Here is a 1,217-nt window from a genome sequence, read left to right as displayed (position 1 = left end):
TCTGTATGAAATAGATAGGGTATTTCATGTATCTGACAAGAAGATTGCGGTTAGCCTAATGGAATTATAATTGCTATGTCAGCAAGACATAGTCTATTAAATCACTAGTAGTGTTTTTGAATGTATAAAAATTTTTAAAAAGATACTATAAGCATGCTAATTATTGGACAATGATAAAATCCACTTCTGCCATTAAATCACAAAACCTAACACTTTGATCTTATTAGGANTCCCGCCATCTATATGTTGATGCTCTAACCCTTAATATGATGATGGTATTAGGAGATTGGGCCTTTGTGGAGATACTTAGGTTTAGAGGATGTCGTGAGAGTGGGAAGTCCTCATGATGAGATTAGTGCCCTTATAAGAAGAGACCTAGAGAGCTCTCTCAGGCGAAGCTACAACAAGAAAGCACCCGCAAGACGATGCTCACCAGAACCTGACTGTGCAGCCTCCAGAAACATGAGAAATAAATTTCGGTTGTTTAAGCTGCTTAGTGGATGGTATTTTGTTACAGCATCCTGAACTAAGATAGATCTTTAGTACTTTTGCAAAATTTCTCTTTAGATTGATTATACATAGATTTTTGATAAAACTTACGCTAACTTTTCTAACTACAGGATTGAGGGACATTCTTCAGTTCACAGGTTACTGTCAGTACCAACAAAGATGTTGGCTCCTTTAGACTCTAAGTGCTGAAAGGGCAAGGTCACCACCCAGTTCCAACTCCATCAGCCAATTCAGTTAAAAATGAATTAAGTCAGGCACGCGAAATAATTGTGTGACAGTTTTACTTTTCCATCTGCTACTCTGGGCATGTAGATACAAGCTAACTAGAAACTACTCTGCTCAGTATCAAAAATTGCATCTTGTATCACATACATATTTATTGATTATATGGTGTATATGATGCTATTGCTTTGGAACTTTCTATGGCATAGAAACAAGATATTTATGATAACCAATGGGCTAATTAGTTCCACTTTAAAAGTCTTTGTGGACGTTTGTTTGTTTGTTTGTTTTTGTCCTTTGGATAATTTTTACATGCCAGAAATTTCTTATTGGCTGTTAACTTATCACTGTTAATACTTTTTAATAATTATTATGACTTACGTTTTTAAAATAAATAATAGTCTGTCCTAATATTTTAGTGCTGTTTGAAAATCGCTGTGTTGCCTTTCTCTGGCATTTTAATATCACTTTATTTTATATTTAAA

This window comes from Crocuta crocuta, unplaced genomic scaffold (genome assembly GCF_008692635.1).
Source record: "Crocuta crocuta isolate KB4526 unplaced genomic scaffold, BGI_CrCroc_1.0 scaffold401, whole genome shotgun sequence".
Lineage (NCBI taxonomy): Eukaryota > Metazoa > Chordata > Mammalia > Carnivora > Hyaenidae > Crocuta > Crocuta crocuta.
This window is presented reverse-complemented; position numbering follows the sequence as displayed.